The sequence below is a fragment of the Microtus ochrogaster genome, chromosome 26 (assembly GCF_000317375.1).
Source record: "Microtus ochrogaster isolate Prairie Vole_2 chromosome 26, MicOch1.0, whole genome shotgun sequence".
NCBI lineage: Eukaryota > Metazoa > Chordata > Mammalia > Rodentia > Cricetidae > Microtus > Microtus ochrogaster.
Window position 1 is genome coordinate 8,617,306 of NC_022025.1, and position 9,114 is coordinate 8,626,419.

Below are 9,114 nucleotides of genomic sequence, written 5' to 3' on the forward strand. Positions count from 1 at the left end.
AGTTGCCTTACACAAAGAGCAAGGCATTTCCTAGATGTTGACTCTTTACAGAGACTAGGTCAGAGACAGTAAAAGGTCACACAAAGGGACTGGCAAAATGGCTCAGCCAGGAAATGTGCTTGGTTGTTGCCTGAATTCAATCCACAAATCCTTGCAAATAGAACTGAAAGGGGTAAACTTATTAACCCATTTATTCTGTGATTGGTGAGGTCTCCTTACATTTTAAGAGATTAAATACAAAGTAAGGGGGCAAATGTAAAAAACTTGTAAATTTTGAGAATGTGGTGATTAAATATGAACTAGTTCCAATTAAAAGACAAAGACCAATAAGCAGGAACATAATTGGGTCTTTGTTCATGATCAAATAATACCAGAAATATGGCAAGACCACTATATTCATGTCTATCATGCCAGAACTGGCAAGTCAATGACAGGGTGGCTAATGTCATCTGACCACATTATCCTGTCTGTCACTGTTGAGTGGCTACTCCATCCTGAGAGCTTCCTATTAGATCTCTGTGATTGCTCAATGTGTTATCTATCTGATCCCGGCCCCAGTGTCCTTCCTGTTCAACACCTTCTTGTTTCTGGCCATTCAATTTCCTTCTTCTTGGTCTTCTGTCAGCTCTTAGCATTAGCAGATGTCCAGAAATGAGCCTGACTTTCCCCCTAAGTCCACAGCTTTTTTCACGGAGTTTGTGACCAGGTTCTCTGCTTTATAACTTCACTCATCAGGAAGATTTTCTTTCTTTGGTGATTATCTTTGCTAGCAACTCCTGTCAACATGAAATCACATCATGAGACCACTTACTATAATCAAGCTTGGAAATTGTTTTCTCCCTTCAGCTTGTCAAAGAAATCCACGGGAGAAGACTACACAGGTATGAACCACCTGTGTCTTCCCAAAGAGCTATGCTACAGGTATGCACACCCCTGCCAGGCTTGGACTTGACTCAAAGTGTACCACCTAGTATTTGTGATGAACTTCTAACTTTATAACATTGAGAGTCTAGGAGATTATGTCTCGCTGCAGACATAATCTCACTTTGTGCCTCGTGATTGAGTATTCCATCTGTGCCATGGTCTCATGCCAGGAGTCATTCTTACGTGGAACACCCTCCACTGAGGGTGTCATGATCTTGCTCCAAAATCCCAATTCACTCACTGGAATTCACTGTTATGGATGAATGGAACTTAAGTTTCATCTTCTTCTGCCACTATTGCCATTTATGATTTAGAGACTGGCAGATTAAGGAGTCAAACAACAGAGCTGTCTGGGTCTCCTCAGGAGCCCCTGCTGAACTGTTCTCTACCTTGATCTCAGGCAGAGCGAGCAGTGTTCTGTACATTGGATCTGAAGTCCAGGCATTGTCTACATTACCTGTGTGCTTCAACAAGACCCTCAACAGCTCCATCAGAAACTGTCCTTCCTTCCCTGAGACAGGGCTTGGAAAATGTATTAGTTTATCTTATTTGTCAGTAAATAGCTCAAGTAGTTCTAAATAATAGACCCCTCAAACCTTGACTGAGGCTATAGTTCTCTGAAGTGTGTGTTTGAAACTGCACAAAACTACTAAGGAGTTGGATGATTTGTGACCCACATCAGTAAATGTCATTGAGAATCAAAAATAAATAAACACAATAATCTCTGACATATGGGCAGTCTGAATCAATTTAGAATACTCGGTAATGAATAGTTAAAAGCTATTTGTTGCAGGTTATTCATTTCCACTGTGTGAAGATGTTTTTCTCTGTGATTGGTTTAATAAAGATATAAATGGCCATTAGCTAGGCAGGAAGAGGTAAGGCAGGACTTCTGTGGACAGAGAGAAATCAGAGAGGAAGAAAACTGAGTCACCAGCCACATGGAGAGGAAGCAGGATGAACAGTGCAGAATAAAGGTAACCAAGCCACTTAAGAGAACTTAGATAAATATATATGTGTGTGTGTGTGTGTGTGTGTGTGTGTGTGTGTGTGTGTGTGTGTGTTAGTTTATAATAAGAACTAGTTAGGAACAAGCCTAAGCCTAGACTTAGCTTTCATAATAAATATGTCTCCAATTCGTTTTTTTGAAAGTTGGCCGTCCAAAGAAAAATCCACTTGTAGCTAATTACAGTGCAATCCTCAGGAGAATCCATGAGTGAATATCACCATCAATTCTATATAAACGTATATATTCTGATCAGAATTTTGAATGTGCATTTGCAAATCTCATGCCTGCGTAGCATTTTCCTAAAGCTTCACTGGTGACCTCTAGTAATAATACTGGTCTCAGGACTCTCCTAGTGGCTGCCCCATCTCCACCAGGAGCTGACAATAATTAATTATGAAGGTCTGCTGAGTACTGGACTCTCCAGGACTTTTCCTAAAGCTGACTTCCCTAGTAGTCCTGTTGGTAAGTCATAACAGCCATATACCTGATCCCTTTTCCCTCTGTTCTACAGTTGACCTACTAACACCAGCATTTACCCTTAGGTAAATAAGGATGCACGATAAATAAGGTCACATATACTGATGTGGGATTCCCTCTGTATGCTGTGAATATGTTCTATTACCATTGGTTAATAAAGAAGCTGCCTTGGGCCTATTGCAGTGCAGAACAGAGCAAGATGGGAATTCCAAGCAGAGATAGAGGAGAAGAGAAGGCAGAGTCAGAGAGATGCCACGTAGCCGCCGAAGGAAACGTGTAGCCCGGGAACCTTATTGGCAAACCACAAGCCTCGTGATAAAATATAAAATAATGGAAAAGGGTTAATTTAAGGTATAAGAGCTAGCTAGCAATATACTTAAGTGATTGGTCGAGCATGTTGTAGTTAATATAGTTTCTGTGTGATTATTTTGGGTCTGGTGTCCAGGAACAAACAAGCAGCCTCTGACTACAATATACATGGAAAAAAATTCACCAGGTCAGGAGGAATAAGATAAAAAATGTACACCTACTTTTAGTTTTTGAGAACCCTCTAGTGATGGGCACACTTAACTGCCAAGTTGATCGGATTTAGAATCCCATGGAAAGGAGCTCTCCAGGCATGCTCGCTGGAAATGGTGGCGATTGCATTGATTCATGTTGAAAGACCCATATGAATCTGGGCGGGGCCATTCTATGTGCAGGGATCCTGAACCATGCAGAATGCAGGCATTGATCTGAGCCCTAGCATGCATTCATGACTCTCTGCGTCTTGAGACTGGATGCAATGTGACACCAGTGTTTGATCATGCCACCAGGCTTCCCTTGCTCCTGTGGTGTCTTCCTCGCCGTGATGGAATACAGCCCTCTCGAACTGTAAGCCAAAATAAACTCTTTCTCCCTTAAGTTTTCTTTTATGAGGATGCTTGGTCACAGTAGTGAGAAGAGACCTTCATACTGACTTCTGCAGTGGCTGCAGCATTTTACGATGCCCAGCAGTGAGCAGGTGGTCCTTCCCTACCATCCTCCCCAGCCTTTGCTGTAATTTTCCTTCTTGATGACAGCCACCCTGACTGGGATCATATGGGAGGATTCCCAATGCAGTTTTGTCATCAAGGAAAGGGAAGAAGTTCTAAAAACATAATGAGGTGACGGATGGGTTATATCACAAGTAATTAGAGAAACAAATGATGATTATAGATGTCCCCCAGCAAAGTCTCTAAGAAACGAGACGTCAGGGATCTCAGAGAAGTAAAGTGTTTCCAACAGTCCAGTGAAGCGGACTTCGTGGCATTGACCGAGATCTTGGCGTTTCATCAAAGAGGACTCCACAGCTGCCATCCTGGAAGGGTCCAGAACTTTCTACTCGACTTTTTCCCCCTTGCTTTTATTTTTGTTTTCTTTTTTGTTTGTTTATTTTATTTTTTTTTTAGACCTGGCCGACAATGAAGGCTGACCAGAAGCCAAGGACAATGGCACTAGGTTTCGATCCTAATACATGAACTGGTTTTGTTTTCTTTTTTAAACTCACTTTTCTATTTTACATCCCAGCTGCAGTTTCTCCCCCACCATCTCTCTTTCGGAAAAGGCAGGTCTCTCATGAGTATCAACAAAACAAGGCATATCAAGTTACAGGAAGACTAAGCACCTCCCCATCCTTAAAGACTGGGCAAGGCACACCAGTATGAGGAGGAGTAGGGTCCCAAAAACCAGTAAACAAGTCAGGGAAAAAAAACCCAGTTCCCACTATTAGGAGACCTAGAAGAGGACCAAGCTACAAAACTGTAACATATATGTAAAGTGCCCAGGTCAGTCCCATGGAGGCTGCCTGATTGTTGTTTCAGTCTCTGTGAGCCCCTATGAGTTTAGGTAGTTGATTCTATGAGTTTCTAGATCTGGTCTAGCCTCTGGTAAAGCTGAAGTCTTTTGAAGTTGTAGACCAGAATATCGAGCCCAGGAAAGGCGGTGCAGTCTGAGGTTATGGGGCGGGGTGAAAGGGGTTAAGAAGCTGTAGACCAGGGTATTCTATTCTGCTTCTAATGGAGTTCTATTGCTCTAAACAGGCCTGACGAGGGCTGTTCCTAGAACATCTGCTCTTCCCCTGCAGGTGGCCAGGGCTCATCTATAAACTTGCAGAGGTGTCCTGTGAGAACACTCATTTATTTGACTTTGGCTCTTTTTACTTGTCCTCAATTCATTAGCCCTATCTCTACAAGTAATCAATTCAGCGAGGTGGTAAAGTCATCTCTGCTGTTTTACAGGCACTCTTCACCCTGTGTCTTTCAAACGCTTTACTAAGAACGCCACAGGAACGCTCTTTGCCATGAAGACTGTTCTCAAGTGTCCACTCCCGACTTCTCAGGAGTTGCCCTGGGATCTCAGGCGGGTACCTTTCATGCCTCCCATTCCCCAGGGTAGATAGCGAGCGATCCAGCCCCTGAACACCACTTCACCACCTACTCCTTCTTTGTCCTCCCACACCGCTCGGGTTCTCCAAGACAGACGTAGACAGCGTGATGTGCAAGCAATGACCCAGGTAGGCTGCTTCTGGAGGATAAAGCCGCAGGAAGTACACACGGCCACGGCGGGGGGCGGGCGCAGGGGAGGTGTTAAGGCAGACAGTTGGGAGATTGAGAGGGGAACTGAAAAGGAAGCCCCCGGCCACAGAAATGGTGCCCAGCTGACTAGAAGCGCAGAGACACCGATCTGTTCCACGAGATCGCTGTTCTCTTCTGCCCTTTGCTGATTAGCATCTGTAGAACACCGGGTGGAGCTTTCCTTAGTCACAGCAGTATCTGCTCCACCACAGGCCCATGGAGAGACATGGATGGCTCTCCTGCACCGTCAGCACATCAGGCTCTGTGCAAATCCGAACGTCAAACAGAAAAATGTGTGCTAGAGAAATAAATTGGAATTAGAATTTAAGACACGTGGAGTCGGGTTTGGAATTTGGGAGAAGTGTTTTTCTAGTCCACCGCATTCTGCATAGTATTGAGCACTGTTGATGGTTGCTCTTCCTAAGCGTTATTTTAGTTTACTCTAAGAATCTATTCCTTGGATTAAATGAAATGCTGTATGTTTAAAGTTGGCCCTTTAAAATTTTTATTCAAAGAAAATCACTAAAAATCATTGATAGGACGCATAAAACACAATACTGGCCCAGAGCTGGTTAGCTCCCATGTAAACAAGCAGAGACCCTTTGAACAACATTATTGAGGTCAGCTCGATATTCTTTTAATGTGTAAAATAAATAAATAAGTAGCTTATCCTGCTGCAGCAGGCTTTGGCTTCCTGGCTTTAATGGCACCCTTTAATGATGGAGCAGCACACTTTCTGCTGTGCTCCGAAGGCCTCCTTAGTACAGACTTCAAAGGAATGCCCAGAGCTGCTGCCTCTGCAGTTGTTCAGGGTCCTCGGGAAGTGGAATGCAAAAGTGTGTCTCCTCCCAAGGAAGAATAAAGGCTGAGACCCAGATACATTTAGATAAGCAATGGAGATCAAAATCACTTTGTTTACACAGGTGCTCTACCTGAAACACGGCTGGCCTGATTTTCTTGCTATTGATCTGTCTCATGTATTCTGTCCAGTTCCTCTTTCCTGCTTGAACAGAGTTCTTCTTTGTTCTTCAATCTTTGTTCTTTCATCGTTGTTGTCAACAACTGTCGGGTGTCACATTTGTGGGCACGTTGCCTTCGGTATGTTAAACGTTACCCAATTCTGGGTAGCATTTGCAATTGCCTGGTCCCGAGATAGTTAGGACTAAGAGCCAAATAGACATCAAAGCTGAAAGTTCAAAATCATAGCAGGTGGAAACACATTTTCAGGAATGGTACAGCCAAACTTTGGGGTCTTGGGTCAGAAGATAAAGGAGCAGGGAAGGAGCTTGTAGATATTGTTTTGCTGTTTATCTGTCATGAATTTTAACCTGACCTGAATGTAAGGGTGATCCTCAAGAGGTAGAACAGTCTTAAGGTTACAGTCACTAGACCCTTGGGTTTTCAGCAGGAGGTAGAACAGTCTTAAGGTTACAGTCACTAGACTCTTGGGTTTTCAGCAGGAGGTAGAACAGTCTTAAGGTTACAGTCACTAGACCCTTGGGTTTTCAGCAGCCTCTGTAGGACCTGAGTACTCTTTGTTTAGTTCAGAAACATTACAACACATGCACCCCAAAACCCAAGGTCATTATTTCTTAGTTGTGTTCTAGGAGCTGGGAACTCTAACCAACCTGTGGGTACCTTCTCTCCACAGTCGTTTGGCCTCTCTGTTAGTAAGAAAAATGGAGTGTCTGGTGTTTTATTTTTCCTTTAGGTCCAGACTCAAAAAAAAAATTACTTAAAGAAAGGTGTATTTTCAATAATTTGAATAAAAATGCAATTATTCTAACCATCTTTTGGTAAGTATTCCAAATTATTTCATTCAATAATCTCTCTCCAGAAACTTGGTATCTTGTTTCCTGTGTCTCCATTTTTTATGGTGTGGAACACCGATCTCGTTATATTAGCATGAACTACCACATGGAAAGCTGAAGCTTCAGAACCCTGAGAATTCCTGGTCTGTTCTTCTTCCTCGTGTGTCCATGGCCAGAGCATCCCCAGCTCCAGTAGCGGTGAGCTGTGTCCTCTGACCCAGCCCTGTGACTTCCTCTTCGTAGAGGTGCGTGAGTGTCTGAACACACACCAAGAGTCTTCAGTCAGTGAGGATCCTGCTACCAGAGAAGGTGCTCTGAGTGTACGCTCTTCAGCTCTTCTGTGAAGAGGCCCTTTCTGGTGGGTCTATTTACATTAGTTTGTTCATTTTCCTTAAATGACTAAAGTGGCAAAGTCAAACTTCATGACGACTTTGGCTTCTCTATTATCTTTATTTACCACTTCCTATATCCATGATGGAAAAGTTCTACACTTAAAGTATTTTAAATTTTACTTGTACAGATGACTACCCTATGTAACCATTAACAAGGACCTCCTGCAAGACATACTGGTTTGATAGTGTGATAAAAACTGCAGGAAGGAAGCTAAGCTGGGGCCAATGGGAGCTGAGTTGCTTCTCCCAAACCTGATGGCTAGGTTTGGGTTCAGATTCCTAGAGCTGGAATTCCAATCCCAGCTCTGGCCTGGGCTGGTGGCTAAAAAGCCTCAGGCAAACAGCTTTTTGGTTGTTTTTTTTTTGTTTGTTTGTTTTTTTTTTTTGTTTAATTTGTGTCCCCTAAGTTGGGCACCAAAAGCATGATTATTAAAACTCAGAGACAAAAATTGGGGTTCAATATGAAGATCCAAAAAGCAAAGCAGCCAGCCTCTGGCTTTTACCTCTACCTCAGTCTGAAATGGTGATCCTGCCTCCAAGAATCTCAGAATGAGATTGTGTCTGAGAGCTGTCTGCTCCCGTTTTATAACCCTCTCTAGTTCGGGGATTAAAGGCATGCACCACCTGATTTCTATGGCAGCTAGTGTGGCTAATGGGACTGAACGTGTGTGTCACCACTGCTTGGTCTGTAAGGCTGACCAGTAGGGCTGTTTTACTCTCTGATCTTCAGACAAGCTTTATTTATTAAAATACAAATGAAATGCCACTACACATGGATGATCCAACTATTCACAGATACTTGTAGAAATATACATTATTACCAGGACATCCCTTGTGAAGATAACAATGCCCTTGGGTCAGTAAACAGTTTAGAACTGAACCAGTCTGGAGACAATTTCAAAAAACGGATTTATAAAGATTGTCATCTGATCTCAAGATGTGCTCAGACACACACGAGAGAGAGAGAAAGAGAGAGAGAGAGAATACTAAAAAAATTATTATCAATCAGTTACCATGTGCAAAACCAGTATTGTGCTTTAGATTGTGCTAGATATACCTGACTTCTAATTTTATGATAAGCTTATAACATAAAATTTCTGGAGATTCTTGAATGTTTGACGTATTTTTAATTAAGTTTTTTAATTAAAATAACATTTCTTCCTCTTTCTCCTTCTCAGTACTTGTTTCATTTCAAATTCATGACCTCTTTTACTTTAATTATTATTATATATGTATAAACAAAATGTATAAATACAGCCTGTTTTGTCTATTTGGTGTCTCTCTCTCTCTCCCTCTCTCCCCTCCCCTCAGACACACACACACACGTACACACACACACGCACACATTGTGTTAGGCTTCTCTAAAGTAACTCAATGTACAGAATGAGACAGATAAATAAAAGGGGGATTTATTGGAATGTTTTATAAGCTACAGTCCAGCTAATCCAACCGCAGCTGGCTGTGAATGGAAGGCCCAAAACCCCAGGTGTTGCTCAGTCCACAAGGCTGGATGTCTCAGTAGTCCTCAGTATACACTGGATCCCCAAGGAGTAGGCTCTGATGCCAGCAAAGGAATAGGTACTAGCAAGCAAAAAGCATAAGTTTCCTTCTTTCATGTCCATACGTAGGCTTTCAGTAAAAGCGTGGCACAGATTAATGGTGTGTCTTCCTATCTCAGAGAGCCAGATTAGATCTTCCTACTTTAAATTAAATTTCTTACAGGTGTGCCCTCCAGTTTTGTAGTTACCTCCAAATGCAATCAAGTTGACAACCAAGAATAGCCATTGTGTGTGTGTGTCTGTGTGTGTGTGCGTGTGTGTGTGTCTGTGTGCATGTGTGTGTGTCTGTGTGTGTGTGCGTGTGTGTCTGTGTGTGTGCGTGTGTGTCTGTGTGTGTGTGTGTGTGTG

The 9,114-nt window shown here is 42.7% G+C and overlaps 1 pseudogene; it reads right to left on the reverse strand.

Moving 5' to 3' along the window:
- Nucleotides 1-5,186: 5,186 nt before the first annotated feature.
- LOC101991474 overlaps nucleotides 5,187-9,114 on the reverse strand; it is a 5,470-nt pseudogene continuing 1,542 nt past the window's right edge.